The sequence below is a fragment of the Callorhinus ursinus genome, unplaced genomic scaffold (assembly GCF_003265705.2).
Source record: "Callorhinus ursinus isolate GAN/ISIS: 27379988/994484 unplaced genomic scaffold, GSC_fseal_2.0 scaffold4, whole genome shotgun sequence".
NCBI classification, from domain to species: domain Eukaryota; kingdom Metazoa; phylum Chordata; class Mammalia; order Carnivora; family Otariidae; genus Callorhinus; species Callorhinus ursinus.
The window spans coordinates 152,578,983-152,595,502 of record NW_027397066.1 but is presented as its reverse complement, the minus strand read 5'-3'; the positions used below and the strand labels follow the sequence as shown (position 1 = coordinate 152,595,502).

The window sequence follows — 16,520 nt, the reverse complement described above, 5'->3', positions numbered from 1 at the left end:
ACTTATAATTAGCTATAAATCCATAGTACAGAGAGTGCTTTTTGAGAGCTAGTAGTATTTGGTAGCATGCAATAAATAATTTAAAATATTAATACTGTATATTGTATGGTGCATTACACTTTATAATTATCATTATAGTTTGAGAACTCATGAGTTTGTCAGTAGCTATCTGAGGAAAATAATTCAGAATAAGGGATCTGAAATATATGAAGATTATATTATAGCAAATAAAATTGAGATAAACCGTTATGATTCTGGAGTAGAATTTGTGATTTGGCTGGGAACGGCCAGGTCATAGGGAACATAAAGGAACAAAAGAAAGAGAGAAAATATGATGGTATCTGTACCCCCAGGATTTTAAAGACAAGCATGAGAAAGCTGTGGGCTCCCTGACTCAGGTAGAGAGCGTTTTCTCATGACTTGAGATGCTTTTTATGCCTGTTCAGTTGGGCAGTACAAAATGTGAGGCTCTAAAATAACTGTAGTAGACTGTGAGGAATGCATGAAATAAAAGAAAGTGCAGCTGTCCTTGGGATTCTTACAGTGTTATAAGTTTGGGGATAAAGCATAAGTTGGCTCCCTGGAATTTGTTTGATTTCAACTTCAGTCATAAAACATTATTTGATTGACCACCTCCTTAGTTTAAATTATGTATTAGCATATCCTCCTGAGATGTGGAAGGTAAAACACTTCTCTGCTTCTCTTGCAAGGGAGAGCAGATGAATTCCCTCATCCTCTACCTTTGTATCCTCCTTTTAGCACTCACCCCCTAATAAATGGACAAGAAGATGCTTCAGAGCTAGTCATATGAGTCGTTGATGATGCTCTCTGAAGTCAATGTAATGGATGCTGGGAATGCCCAAAAATAACATTTCTATTAACCTGTTGTTGATATTATCAGAAATTCTACCATTACCAATTCATAAGTTTCCTATTAAATTGGGTCATCCCTAGTAAAGCTATTGATTTAATTTCTGTCTAACCAAGATAATACTTAGCATTTTTAATAGAAATTTTCAACCATAGGTTCCTCTTTGATCTGGCCTTCCTAGTAGCTCCCACTTCTCTTGATTTCATGTTCTATTGTTCACGCAACTCTAGCTAGCCACACCATCCTCAGTGGTATTCTTTAAATATGATAGACAGTTTCTGCCTCAAGGTCTTAATCTTGAATGTTTTCTCCCCTTTATCTACATGGCTTGCTTCCTAGCATCATTCAAGTCTTTACTCTAATTTAGCTTTATCACTGAGGCTTTCTTTGAGGACCCTATTTAAAGTTGTAACGCCACCACCCACAATCCCTAAATGCTTTCTCAGCTTTATTCTTCTTTGTTGTACCTTCCATGATCTAAATACTGTATATTTGACCTTTTAAAAAAAAATTTGCCTGTCTTTCACCACAAAAATGTAAGCTTTATATGAACAGGGATTTTGTTTTGTTTATTGCTGTATTTCCCAGTGTAATTTCTCACATGTAGTTAGATGCTCAGTAAATATTTGTTGAAAACATAAATGAGTGAATACAAGGTGCTACAGGATTGAGGCATAAAAAGAAGTGCTTATAGGGAAATTGGATACCAAACAATTATCTCATAGTTTTTGTTATGATATTGTTTCTCAAAATATGTTAAACTGTATTAATCCCTCTCCAAGAAATACTTGCCCGGGGCCAACTATGGACAGCTTCTGTTTGCATATTTATAACAGTTCTGAACTCAACAAAACCTTCCAATGACATGCATTTATAGACACCCTGAGTTTCTGGATGACTAAGTGGAATTTTTGCTTTTATTTATTGGTAAACTAGTGTGAACACTAACCTGGGAGTCAGGGTTTCTGGCTCCTATTATCGATTCTTTTTTTTTATCTGTAAACAAGGTGATTGGAAAACACTATTAACATCTATTGTAGCTTAATCTAAGATTTTACGATTTACCTTAGTATAGCTTAATGAAATCTCTTACTCCAATTGTATAATTATTTCATTTATTAAACATTGGGAAACTGCTGGGATAGGAGAAATGCAAAACAGGAAGGAAATATTGGATCTTTCAGAAATGCAGAACCACAAGTTTTTGCTCTGGAAGTTGTTTATCAGTATATTATGTACTCTGCCTGCAAAAGAAAATAGAGGCTTCAAAGCTGTATGAATGCTTGAGCCATGGATCAAGGCATGTGGATTGGTTCTGTGAGTAAACTTATAATTTAACATCAAAATATTCTAGATGTATGTCAATAGGAATCTTTTTGTGTATGTTAATCAAGGGAATAGTTCTATTTTTGAATGATAGTAACACAGACTTTAAAAATTAATTTATAATGATGATAGACTACCTTCAAATTAAATTTTCCTGTTGTAGTGATTTGACAAGTAGAATTCTATCAAAGTTACCTTCAATAATGAATAACTATTTAAGTTTATTTTAAGTTTTCAGCTTAGAGTATTGATTGGTATGGGAAATAATAGGAAACATTTTGGCTAACATTCTCAAAATTGTCTTCATGCCTAGACATTACATTTTATGCACCAGATATGGCATTGCTATGTTAGAGTTCTTTCTTGTTCTCTAAACCAGTAATTTCCAAGTAGCATTACCTCAGGAGCTGTTTAAAAGTGTTCATGGAAGGGTGCCCGGGTGGCTCAGTCTGTTCAGTATCCAACTCTTGGTTTTGGCTCAAGTCATGATCTCAGAGTTGTGGGATCGATCCCTGCATCAGGCTCCACGCTCAGCATGGAGTCTGCTTGAGATTCTCTCTCTCTCTCCCTCTGCCCCTCCCCACTGCTTGCACACACTATCTCCCTCTCTCTCTAAATAAATGAAATCTTTAGGGAAAAAAAAAGTGTTCATGGATCCCTACATCCAATTATTTGGATTCAGTAGGTCCACAGTTGGCTAGGGTTTCTGTGCATTTAATTCTGATGCACAGCACAGTTTGGGAACAACTGTTTTAAACTGATATGGAGAGGAAATGCTGTCTGCTACAATATATTTGTACTACAATTCAGTAAGAGTGAAGTAGGGTCATGGTGTAACTTAACCGTAACAACTCTGTGAGAGTCAAGCACCCTGCGACTTCCATAGCAGGGAATGCAAAATAGTATGATATAAACAGTAGCCACTTCATGTATTTTAAACTTAAATAAAAAAAAATCTGAAACTACAAGTCTTTCAGATATAAAAGCCACAAGAAAGTGATGTCTAAACCGACACAGGTATAAAGGTGGTCATGGTTGGAGTCAAGCACATTTGAGGCCACATATAAAGGAAGAGATGTTGGCTGAGCCTCTGACCTAAGGATAAGTGTTTCCTAACATTTCACAGCATAGTTCAATAGAGTTTAACTAGTGACCTTCTGTTAATAATAGAGAAATGTATATTTTTATTTTCAGGTTATATCATTATTTTAGAATGGAAAAAAGTAGGGAATATTTTGAAGGTAACATCAAAAACCACCAAAACCTATAACTTCTTTATTAGACCACCATAGTAAATTCTAGAGGGTATGTGGCAGTCATATGGCTCCTCTGATTAATTGTATTTATTGATAAAGCTTCAAGATCATCCAACAATGAAGTATAGTAACCTAGAGACTCCTTTCTAGAAGCCATTAAAAATAGGAATGTTCAACCCTCTTCTATCTATTCATGAATTAATTCAACAAATACTGTAGTACCTCTTATGTTCCAGATACTACTTTAGGAGCAGGTACAGATAATGGACAATAGTGACACAGATAATAGACAATGTAAATATGTGATATGCTGAAGATTAATATTTGCTTAGAAGAAAAAAAGCAAAAGTGAAACAGTTTTCCTTTTCTAAAAAAGCTGAGTTTAGGGAAGGGAAGTCTGGGATAAAAAAGAGGCCTGGTTCAGTTAACATCATAGATGTTTAATCACTGCCTCTTAAATGAATGTGCAAAAAACTTGTCTGCAAATTTAGTACACACAAAATTGAGTTGCTAGTGAGAGAAAGTAATATAATTTTACGTCTAGGACAAGAAAACTAATAGTTCCCTGTATTCTGCTCTGATTAGGCTCTTTATAGAAGTATTGTGTTGAATTTGGGGAGCTGCTTTTTAAGAGAAGAAAGGATCATGACAAATGAAGAAACTGTGTCAAACTGGAATCAGGACTGGGAATATTTAGCGTGGAGACTCTTTGCAAGATTATGCAGATAATTTTAAAAGCTGCCTTGTGGAAGAGAAAAGAAATTTAGGCTGTATTGATTCAGCCAGACAAGTGTGTTGAAGTTAGAGAAACCGTTTAGAATCTATAAAAGGAAGATCTTTATCAGCAAAACTCTCCCATTAAATTTCCCTGTCACTGGAGATGTAGGAAAAGCTACATGAGTCTATAGGTCTTTAAAAATTTGACAAGTAATATATGTAATAATTCTTTTGCAATAAAAATCTCCATGATACGCGGTATCCTTTAATCACTAATCATAGAGTAAAACCTGATGTAAATATAAGATTTTTTTAGTGGTGTATCTGTTGGTCAACTTGTTGCAAGTACCTATCACAATTAAATATTGCCCCTGAAAAATGTTAAAAAACTGTATCCCTAAACTTATATTTTCAGAAAGGTGAAGCCTGTTGTAAGTACTTACATAGTTACAGTTCTAATAAGAAAAGGAAAGTCCATTAGCTGATTGACATGGGCAAGTAGTGTCTTGTGTTAATTCCCTACCTCAGGGGATTGTGAGATTAAATGAGTTTGTATGTGTAAAGCACTTATCCAGTGAGTGTCTGGCCCAGAGAAGTGTACATTAAATAGTGGTAGTAGTTGTTATTTACAGTTTTATTTTATTTATTTATTTATTTTTAAAGATTTTATTTATTTATTTGACAAAGAGAGACACAGCGAGAGAGGGAACACAAGCAGGGGGAGTGGGAGAGGGAGAAGCAGGCTTCCCACCGAGCAGGGAGCCCGATGTGGGGCTCGATCCCAGGACCCTGGGATCATGACCTGAGCCGAAGGCAGATGATTAACGACTGAGCCACCCGGGCGCCCCGTTATTTACAGTTTTAAACTACCTTGAGGCATTATTTGAGAAATTAATATTCTCATCTAGGTGAGTTTTTAAAAATTCATAATATCTGTGGTTCTGTTTTCCTCACATCACCAAGCATTCTTCGCTGCAGAACTCTGCATGTACCTCTCAAATCACAGCTAAATGTTGTAAGGCCTCATTTATCTAGCATTGTCCAGGGGAAAGTGTTTTACATAAATGAATCAACTTCTGATTAACTTCCTAAAATGTAAACTTTTAAACTATTTCAACTTTTAAAAACAAGTGTATCACATACTTTCCTGCCTTTTGTGTTTAAACAATAGAACCCTAACATGACTAACTTTTTGATAAGTTAGTGTTATATGTGTGTATGTGTAATTAAATAGTTGTTTTCATGTATTTTGTTCTTTTCAGGGAGCTGTCCTTTTTTTCTGTGGTAAAGCTTTTTATACAGTCCCACCACTTTCTAAATTTCTCTAATCTACTCTGAATTTGGAAACCAGATATTCAGGCTTGCTAAGAATTACATGTTAAAATGATTAAGATGTCTGGAATTTGCTTGAAAATAATTAACAACTCCCCTCCCTTCTTAATTATTCAAGCTGGGTGATAGGCACTTAAGCTTTTATTACTCTGTTCTAACTGCCCTTGTACGTATTTGCAAATTTTCATAATAAAAAGTTTTTTAAAACCACCGTTAGGGAAAGAAATTGTGTGGTAGCTATATGCAGGTCTATGTATATTTATTTCTTAATTTTTATCTTTATATGGATTCACAGGAAACTTAGTATTTGTCTTTGGACAAAAGGACTGAGAGCTAAGGGGAAGGGATGTTCACTTTATTTTTTCTAGTGGAGTTTTTTAGGACCTTTTTTACCTTCGTGCGTTATGTTTATTGATCTCTTTTTTTAAAGATTTAGTTATTTATTTTAGAGAGAGAGAACATGAGTGGGAGAGGCAGAGGGAGAGGGAAAGAGAATATCAAGCAGACTGTGCTGAGCATGGAACCTCACATGGGGCTCTCAGTTCCATGACCCTTAGATCACGACCTGAGCTGAAACCAAGAGTTGGATGATTAACTGCACCACCCAGGCGCCCCTTATGTTTATTTATATATTTGTGTGTGTGTGTGTGTGTGTGTGTGTGTGTGTGTGTGTGTCTCACTGTGTATTAGTCAGGAAGAGGGTTCACTTCTGTAAATTCTATGAATTCATAATCTGTCATTTGAAAACACTAATAGCATCTAACTTAACAGGATCATGAAGCTGTGTACCTCTGTATTTTAACACATTTTTACTTTATTTTAAATAGACAGTTTAAATGGTAACACTGGGTTCTGTGTTTGGTGCTGAATGGGCAGTAAAATGAGCTCTGTAATCTTTGTTTTAAAATTCTGAGAATTCTTTTTTGGTATCCAAATCTGGGCATAAGGGGTGACTAATTGATGTTTGCAATGTCCCACTGTCCCCTCTCCTTTTGATGGCTTGCTCACGCTGCCTGTGCTATAGCTAAGCTACCTCTTCACCCTCTCTTATGCTTTACTTTCTTCCTGAAGCCTTATACTTCTTGTTTATTTCTTTCTTCCTTGATTTAAATATTCTGTCCTTCCTGTGTTTACTATTATTGAGTGAAACATACGTGCTAAACTGCATAGCGTAAATTCAATTATAAATCACCACTGATATACTGGATTCACAATTAAGCATTTCCTGAAGGTGGGAGTATAAATTATTTCCTCTTTGGGAGGCAATTTGACAAAACCTGTCATAACTTAGAATGTATATACTCTTTGTCAAACAGCTTCTCTGCTGGGAATTTATCATAAAGTTATATTCACCCTTGTATAAAGGTGTATAAAGAAACTGAATGGTGTTTGGGTGGAAGAGAAAAAGGAGTTTGGGGTGGGAGACAGACTATAGGTCTTTTGAAATTCATCTTTTCTTTAAAAAAAAAAAGAAAAAATTTCACCTTTTTCTTTACCATTTTTTATGTTAAAAAGAAAAAGTGGGGTTAAGAAAAAGCCGCCTTACTACCTGCGGATTATACAGCATCTAAGGGTTCTTACTCCTAATGGATTTTCTGGATTATATTTTTATAATATAATAGTATATAGTATATAGTACAGTAGGCTTCTTCATTGTTCAGCCTGACTTTGTGTAGGATTTTGACAACCTTAAATTAATCATTTGATAATTGAGTCCATTTCAGATAGTAGGAATTTTTATAATTTTATTGCATAAATATATGTGTATCTATAGATGCATTTATCCTTCCTGAACATATTCCAAATACACATATCCATCCTTAACCCCAACTCCATTACCTGATGACCACTTGTTTTTTCTCTGTGTGCTCATGTACTTCCATGTGTGTGTGCATATAGCTGTACCACTGACATAAGACATACACATACAAAGGGGGTTTGGGGTTGCAGTTTGTTTTTTTTTTTAAACCTGATCATATTATACTCATTTGATTGCATTTTACTTTTTTTTACTCAGCAAGTACAATGTGCAAATCCACCACCAAGTTACCTAATAAAACTAATTTATTCTTTTTTAATGATTGCATTGTGTTAATAGATCAGAGTAAATTGTAATGTATTCAGCCATTCCTGTATTGATTGAAAAACTGTTTATAAAGACAAGGAATTAGAAAATAAGTGACAGTAAACATCTTTATACATATTACATATGATTACTTTTATTTCTTTATGATAGATTCCCAGGAATTGGACTACTAGGTTAAAGGTATAAGTATTTTAAATTTTATACCTGGTGCCAGATTCCTTCCAAAAGGATGTCATAACTCATTTAGATAATGAAATAGGATAGTACCCTTCTGAGGAGATATTATCCGTCTTTTAAGTTTCGCTAAAATGATATCTCATTGCTAAACCACATAATTGTTACTTTTTTTGGTAATTTTGAGTATTTTTTATAAACTTGACAACTTGGGTCTGCTCTCTCTCTATATGTCAAATATTTTTTCCAGTTTAATTGCTTAGTTTGTTTTTGCTTTTTTCACTTTTTATGTCTAGGAAACTTTAAACTTTTATATCTATCTTTTCAAGTTTCTGCTCTTTGTTAAGATTGTTTAGAATACTTGTCATCTTATAAATTATGTTGTAGAATGTATTGCTGTGATTTATTTTTTTCATTTGTCCTTTATACTATTTATTTATTTTTTAATAAATAATGTAAGTTTATTTATTTTTAATAAGTAATGTAAGATAAAGATCTTTTTATTTTTTTGCTAGATGATAACCAGTTTTGTGGTGATCATTTTAAAAAATAAGTTATCCTTTCCTGCAGAAATAGAATTTAACTTCTGATTTGTACATTTTTTTCATATGTGCTGGAATCTGTGTTAAAGTTCTTTATTCTTTTCCTCTTATCTGTATCTGTTCTTAAGCCAATGCCGTATTGATTTGAATAGGTGTCTTTTTTTTTACTTTTTTATCATGTTATGTTAGTCACCATACAGTACTTCATTAGTTTTTGATGTAGTATTCCATGATTCATTGTTTGCGTATAACACCCAAGTGCTCATTGAATATGTGCACTCCTTAATACCTATCACCGGGCCAACCCATCCCCCCACTCCTCTCCCCTCTGAAACCCTCAGTCTGTTTCCCGGAGTCTATAGTCTCTCCTGGTTCATCTCCCCCTCCGATTTCCCCCCTCTTCATTTTTCCCTTCCTTCTTCTAATGTCCTCCATGCTATTTCTTAGGTTCCACATATGAGTGAAACAATATAATTGTCTTTCTCTGCTTGACTTATGTCATTTAGCGTAATCCCCTCTAGTTCCATCCATGTCGATGCAAATGGTGGGTATTCATCCTTTCTGATGGCCCAGTAATATTCCATTGTATATATGGACCACATCTTCTTTATCCATTCATCTGTTGAAGGGCATCTCGGCTCCTCCACAGTTTGGCTATTGTGGACATTGCTGCTATGAACATTGGAGTGCTTATGCCCCTTCTTTTCACTGCAACTGTATCTTTGCGGTAAATACCCAGTAGTGCTGGGTCATAGGGTAGCTCTATTTTTAACTTTCTGAGGAACCTCTATACTGTTTTCCAAAGTGGCTGTACCAACTTGCATTCCCACCAACAGTGTAAGAGGTTTCCCCTTTGTCTTTTGAATGTATTCTGAAACATCAGTGAAGTCCACTTTTTAGTATATGTGTTGCCGAAGCGAGCACAGTAAAGTCCACTTTGGGTTTTCTCCTTTTTCTGGGTGGTTCTTGGACTTTCTGCTTTATAACTTTAAGATCCTGTTTTTAAATTAGAGAATAAATTTGGAGTTATTTCTCAATGCAATCATTTATAAATACTGGGGCAGAGTACTGTGAATGAAATATTTTCCCCATTATTTTTGTAGGTGTTTCTCTCTAAACTAGAGAAATTTTTTTTATTAATTTTAACTGTATTGTATCGAACCTCTTTGATTATTTTTATTAATTTCAGTTTTCTTTTACTAGAATTGCCTGCATTTTTTTTTAAAAGATTTTATTTATTTATTTGACAGAGAGAGAGAGACAGCGAGAGAGGGAACACAAGCAGGGGGAGTGAGAGAGGGAGAAGCAGGCTTCCCGCCGAGGAGGGAGCCCAATGCAGGGCTCGATCCCAGGACCCTGGGATCATGACCTGAACCGAAGGCAGACGCTTAACCGACTGAGCCACCCAGGCACCCCTAGAATTGCCTGCATTTTGTAGGCATTCCATCAGGTCATTAGCAAAAAGATATTTTTCTCTTTCATTCTGATATTTAAGTCAGTTAATTCATTTTCATGTCTTAATTAGTTGCTATAATCTTCAAGTCAGTGTTGAATTTTAAAGGGGTTAGTGGGCTTCCTGTTTTTTTTTTTTAAGATTTTATTTATTTGAGAGAGAGAGAGAGAGAGCACGAGCACACTGAGGGGCAGAGGGAGAAGCAGGCTCTCCACTGAGCAGGCAGCCCGATGTGGGGCTTGATCCCATTATGACCTGAGTCGAAGGCAGACACTTAACCAACTGAGCCACCCAGGTGCCCCTGGGCTTCCTGTTCTAATCCCTGTAATAACATTCATATGGTTAAAATAATAAAAAAGTTTCCTGTAAACAGTCTCCTTCCCACCCTTTCCCTAATCTTTTCAGTTTCTACCCTGTACTCAAAGTAACTACTGTCGGTTCTTTCCACAGATCATCAAATTTCTATACAAAAGCAAGTTCTTAATATAGATATATATACATAAACACACACATATGTACACTGTATGTACATATTTATTGTGTTCATGCGAACTTAATTTTATTTGAAACGGTTATAGTGTTTTGCTACATATGGTACTTGCTACTATTCTTTTTTCAAAAATGCTTATTTTTTTTCTATTTTTTTCCCATAGAGCTTTTGTTAAAAATGGTTGCTGAATTTTCTCAAATGCCTTTCCAGCATCTGTTGATAAAATGATATGATTTTTTCTCCTTAATTTGTTGATTTATTAGATTGTTGATTAAAAAGGAACCACTATCATATTTCTGCAGTAATTATAGTAGTATATTATTTTTGACATGTGGCTGGACTCTATTGTCTACACTGATTTTAAAATTTAGAATTATACTTAACTTTTAAGTGAAATTGGTTTATGGGTATATTTTATGTGCTAGTACCTTTATTAGATTTGGTATTGAGTTGTTTTGACCTCATAAGTGACTTGGAAAATTTTTTGTATTTTTCTATGGCTTAATATTATTAGAATTATGTTTTTTTAAAGATTAAGAACCTGCAGAGAACCCAGCTGTCTGGATATCTTTTTCTATAGTAGATTTTTAATTACCTTTAATTTATGGTGTTTAATTCTACTCAAGAATTCATTGCTCTTGGGTTAATTTTGATATTTTCTATTTTACTGGGAAATCATCTTCTCTTTTAGGTTTTCAAATTAATTGCCATGAAATTGCATTAGTGGAATTTTTTTTTCAGTTTTGTATTGTTTTCTTAATTATCTCCTATGCTTATGTTTTTATCTCTTTTATTCTGAACCTTGTGAGTTTTCACTCTCTCTTGTTCCCCCCTCTTTGTTTTACCCACTCATAAGACTGAGTATTTCATCATCATTCAAAGAGGTACCTTTTAGATTTATTTATGTTCTCTATAACTTCTTTATGTTGATTTTAAATATTATCTCTTAGTTTCTTCTTCCTAGTTTATTTTGATATATTCTGTTTCTTTTTTCATTTCTTTTTTACAGTGTTTTTCTCCCTTGCCTTTAAAAAAAATTAAAATTGTTAAAGCCATAAATTGCGAATATAAATTTTGCTGGATCACATGGGTTTTAATTATTTTTATTCTATTTTTTGTCATCTCATAGTTTTTAAGGAAAGAAATTGTAAATTTTTTCTGAATTTTTGAGGTATATATCTCTGAAATTAGTTAAAACTTTAATTATGACCATGTTTATGATCAGTCATGGTAATGAACATAGGAAAAACTTTTTTGTTAGAGGGTTACAAGGTATCTTTTAAAAATCATATTTATTGATAATATAATTAAATTTGTTTTTTCTTCTTTCCAACTGTATTTGTCCATTCTAAAAGGTATACTGAAATTACTCAGTATATTTGTATTTTTAAAAATAAATTTATTAAAGGGTGGGAGGAGCAAGATGGCGGAGGAGTAGGAGACCTGGATTTCGTTCGTCTGGTCTCAGGAATTCAGCTGAATAGGGATCAAACCATTCTGAACACCTGCGAACTCAACAGGAGATCGAAGATAAGAATAGTAACAACACTCTGAACAGAAAAGCGACCACTTTCTGGAAGGTAGGACGTGTGGAGAAGTGAATCTGAGGCGATAATCCGGAGGATAGACGGCGGGGGAGGGGACCTCCATCGCCCGCTTCTGGCAAGTGATAGAGCCGCGGAGCACAAAATCGGAACTTTTAGAAGTCAGCTCTGCTGAGGGACGTCGGTCCAGTGGCTAAGCGGGGGGCGGAACCCTCGCGGGAGCGTGTGGTCTCAGGACCCTCGGGGTCACAGAAAGACCGGGGGTGCCTGAGTGCGGCAGAGCTCCCAGGTATCGGAGCGGGGAAGCCGGCTGCAGAGACGGAGCCGAGGCGCGGGCTCTCAGCTCGGGGTTGCCATAAACTGTGATCCGCGGCCCAGTCGGGCACTGCTCCTCCAGCAGGGACCCAACAAGCGGCAGAGTTGGGGAGACTCCCCTTCCTCCCCCAGGAGGAGCGGCGCGGGAGCGCACCGCAGGAATCTGCTGGGTTTGGAGACTCTACTTGGGGTCGGGTGCCAGAGATAGAAATGCTCGGTCACAGGTTGGGTGAGCATGGAGTGCGGCGGGAGACGGGAGTGACTGCTTTTCTCTGGGGGCACACTGAGGAGTGGGGCCCCGAGTTCTCAGCTCCTCCAGGCGGAGATTGAGAGGCCACCATTTTCACCCTGGTCCTCCAAAGCTGTACCCAGAGCTTGCAGGGAACAAAAGCTCCTGAGAGCAAACCCAAGCAGCTTGCCTAGCCCGGACTCACAAGGGCGGGGCAATTCCGCCTCTGGCAAAGACATTTGGGAACCATGGCAACAGGCCCCTCCCCCAGAAGATCAGCACGAACAGCCAGCAAGCCGAGACCAAGTTTATCGTTCAAGAACGTGAGAACTCCAGCGCTAGGGGAATACTGCACATAGAATTCATGGCTTTTTTACCATAATTCATTAGTTTTTCAAAGTTAATTTTTTTAACTTTTTTTTTTCTTTTTCCCTTTTTCAACCAACATCTTATCAATCCCTTTTTTAAAAAAAACATTTTTTATTTTTCATTTTTGGAGTCATATTTTTATCCCTTCATAGTAGTTACACTTATTTTTGGCATATATATATAAGTTGTTCTCTCTTTCAAATTTTGAGATACAGTTTCTTCTAACAGATCAAAATATACCCTAAATCACTAGTGTATGGCTTTGTTCTAGTCTCCTGCCTGATCACATTCTCTCCCTTTTTTTTCTTCTTTTTCTTTTTTCTTTATATTTTTTAAATCTTCTTTCTTTTTAAAAACAACTTCTTATCTTATCAATTCCTTTTATAAAATCTTTTATAATTTTTGTCTTTACAGTCATCTTCCATCCCTTCATTGGGTCAACCCTTATTTTGTACATATATAAGTCTTTCTTCCTTTAAAATTTTAGGAGGCACTTTCTTCTAACAGACCAAAATACACCCAAAATCTAGTGTGTGGCACTGATCTCTCCACTAGCCTGATCATATTTGATCATATTGTTTTTTTTTTTGTTCTGTTTTTGTTTGTTTTTATCTTTTTCTTTTTCCTTTTTTTTTTTCTCTTTCTTCTTTCTTTCCCTTTCTTGTCCCCTGGTTTCAGGTCTTTTCTGATTTGTATAGAGTATATTTGCTGGAGACGTTGTTAACCTGTTAGCATTCTGTTCTGTCATTCATCTATTCTCCTCTGGACAAAATGACAAGACAAAAAAAAATCACCTCAGCAAAAAGAACAAGAGATAGTACCGTCTGCCAGGGACCTACTCAATAGTGACATTAGTACGATGTTGGACCTAGAGTTCAGAATCATGACTTTAAAGATACTAGCTGGGCTTGAAAAAAGCATGGAAGTTATTAGAGAAACCCTTTCTGGAGAAATAAAAGAACTAAAATCTAACCAAGTCGAAATCAAAAAGACTGTTAATGAGGTGCAATAAAAAATGGGGGCACTAACTGCTAGGATAAATGAGGCAGAAGAGAGAATCAGCGATATAGAAGACCAAATGATGGAAAATAAAGAGGCTGAGAAAAAGAGAGAAACAACTACAGGATCACGAGGGCAGAATTCAAGGGATAAGTGATACGATAAGACGAAACAACATTAGAATAATTGGGGTCCCAGTAGAAGAAGAAAGAGAGAGAGGGGCAGAAGGTATATTGGAGCAAATAATAGCAAAGAACTTCCCTAATGTGGGGAAAGAAACAGGCATCAAAATCCAGGAGGCACAGAGAACCCCTCTCAAAATCAATAAAAATAGGTCAACACCCCGACATCTAATAATAAAACTTATGAGTCTCAGAGACAAAGAGAAAATCCTAAAAGCAGCTCGGGAGAAGAAATATGTAACCTACAGTGGTAGAAACATTAGATTGGCAACAGACCTATCCACAGAGACCTGGCAGGCCAGAAAGGACTGGCATGATATCGTCAGAGCATTAAATGAGAAAAATATGCAACCAAGAATACTATATCCAGCTAGGCTGTCATTGAAAATAGAAGGAGAGATAAAAAGTTTCCAGGACAAACAAAAACTAAAGGAATTTGCAAACAGGAAACCAGCCTTCCAAGAAATATTGAAAGGGGTCCTCTAAGCAAAAAGAGAGCCTAAAAGCAGCATAGACCAGAAAGGAACACAGACAATATACAGTAAGAGTCACCTTACAGGCAATACAATGGCACTAAATTCATACCTTTCAGTAGTTACCCTGAATGTAAATGGGCTCAATGCTCCAATCAAAAGACACAGGGTATCAGATTGGATTAAAAAACAAGACCCATCAATATGCTGTCTGCAAGAGACTCATTTAAGACCCAAAGACACCCCCAGATTGAAAGTGAGGGGGTGGAAAACCATTTACCATGCTAATGGACACCAAAAGAAAGCTGGGGTGGCAATCCTTATATCAGACAAACTAGATTTTAAAACAAAGACTGTAATAACAGATGAGGAAGGAGACTATATCCTACTTAAAGGGTCCATCCAACAAGAAGATCTAACACTTGTAAATATCTATGCCCCGAACATGGGAGCAGCCAATTATATAAGGCAATTAATAACAAAATCAAAGAAACACATTGACAACAATACAATAATAGTGGGGGACTTGAACACCCCCCCTCACTGAAATGGACAGATCATCTAAGCTAAAGATCAACAAGGAAAGAAAGACTTTAAATGAAACACTGGACCAAATGGACTTCACAGACATATTCAGAACATTCCATCCCAAAGCAGCGGAATAGACATTCTTCTCTAGTGCCCATGGAACATTCTCCAGAATTGATCACATCCTAGGTCACAAATTAGGTATCAACCGGTACCAAAAGATTGGGATTATTCCGTGCATATTTTCAGACCGCAATGCTTTGAAACTAGAACTCAATCACAAGAGGAAAGTCGGAAAGAACTCAAATACATAGAGGCTAAAGAGCATCCTACTAACGAATGAATGGGTCAACCAGGAAATTAAAGAAGAATTAAAAAAATTCATGGAAACCAAAGAAAATGAAAACACAACTATTCAAAATCTTTGGGATGCAGCAAAGGCAGTCCTGAGAGGAAAGTATATAGCAATACAAGCCTTTCTCAAGAAACAAGAAAGGTCTCAAATACACAACCTAACCCTACACCTAAAGGAGCTGGGGAAAGAACAGCAAATAAAGCCTAAACCCAGCAGGAGAAGAGAAATAATAAAGATCAGAGCAGAAATCAATGAAATAGAAACCAAAAGAACAGTAGAACAGATCAACGAAACTAGGAGCTGGTTCTCTGAAAGAATTAACAAGATTGATAAACCCCTGGCCGGACTTATCCAAAAGAAAAGAGAAATGACCCAAATCAACAAAATCATGAATGAAAGAGGAGAGATCCCAACCAACATCGAAGAAATACAAACAATTATAAGAACATATTATGAGCAACTCTATGCCAGCAAATTAGATAACCTGGAAGAAATGGGTGCATTCCTAGAGATGTATCAACTACCAAAATTGAACCAGGAAGAAATAGAAAACCTGAACAGACCTATAACCACTAAGGAAATTGAAGCAGTCATCAAAAATCTCCCAACAAACAAAAGCCCGGGGCCAGATGGCTTCCCAGGGGAATTCTATCAAACATTTCGAGAAGAATTAATACCTATTCTCCTGAAAGTGTTCCAAAAAATAAAAATGGAAGGAAAACTTCCAAACTCATTTTATGAGGCCACCATTACCTTAATCCCCAAACCAGACAAAGACCCCATCCAAAAGGAGAATTACAGACCAATATCCTTGATGAACATGGATGCAAAAATTCTCACCAAAATACTAGCCAGTAGGATCCAACAGTACATTAAAAGGATTATTCACCACGACCAAGTGGGATTTATCCCTGGGTTGTAAGGTTGGTTCAACATCCGCAAATCAATCAATGTGATACAATACATTAACAAAAGAAAGAACAAGAATCATATGATCCTCTCAATAGATGCAGAAAAAGCATTTGACAAAGTACAGCATCCTTTCTTGATCAAAACTCTTCAGAGTGTAGGAATAGAGGGTACATACCTCAATATCATAAAAGCCATCTATGAAAAACCTACAGCGAATATCATTCTCAATGGGGAAAAGCTGAGAGCTTTTCCCCTAAGGTCAGGAACGGGGCAGGGATGTCCACTATCACCACGGCTATTCAACATAGTATTAGAAGTCCTAGCCACAGCAATCAGACAACAAAAAGAAATCAAAGGCATCCAAATC

General features: G+C 36.3%; 1 protein-coding gene across 10 annotated transcripts in view; it reads left to right on the top strand.

Moving 5' to 3' along the window:
- Positions 1–16,520, top strand: part of HMBOX1 (homeobox containing 1) — a 202,708-nt gene that overhangs the window by 60,411 nt on the left and 125,777 nt on the right. The window lies entirely within an intron of this gene.